This window comes from Elephantulus edwardii, unplaced genomic scaffold (genome assembly GCF_000299155.1).
Source record: "Elephantulus edwardii isolate Elephantulus edwardi_28Jun2011 unplaced genomic scaffold, EleEdw1.0 scaffold00020, whole genome shotgun sequence".
NCBI classification, from domain to species: domain Eukaryota; kingdom Metazoa; phylum Chordata; class Mammalia; order Macroscelidea; family Macroscelididae; genus Elephantulus; species Elephantulus edwardii.
In genome coordinates, this window is record NW_006399770.1 from 21,588,649 (window position 1) to 21,589,220 (window position 572).

Sequence of the window (572 nt, forward strand, 5' to 3'; positions counted from 1 at the left end):
GTTCATATCCTGTGCCCATTTTTCAATTGGGTTATTTACCTTTATCTGGTTGGGGTGCTCAAGTATTTTATAAATTTTAGATATAAGTCCCTTGTCTGACATGTCATTATCAAATATATTTTTCCCAGTCTGTGGTTTCCCTTTTTACCGTGTTGGAGAAATTTTTGGATGAGCATAGGGATTTGATTCATAGACAATCCCATTCATCTATTTTACCCTCTCCTAGATGTAGAAAAATTGGTTGGATTAGGACTTCTAGAGTTCTTCAAAGCTTTTCTTTAATAAAGTGTATAGTCCTTGGTTTTAGTCCTATGTCCATAGTCCACTTTGAACTGCTTTTTTGTTTTTGGGTTTTTTTAATATGCAGTGAGGTGTGAATCTTACTTGAGTTTTCTGGAGATAGTTTTCCAATTTTTCCAGCACCATTTGCTAAAAAAGGCTATCATTTCCCTGCTTCACTGATTCCATCTTCTTGTAAAAAAATCAGTATACCATAGGTATATGGGCTGATTCCTGGGTTCTGAATGCAATCTATTCCATTGATCAATGTCTCTGTCTTTTACCAGTACCAC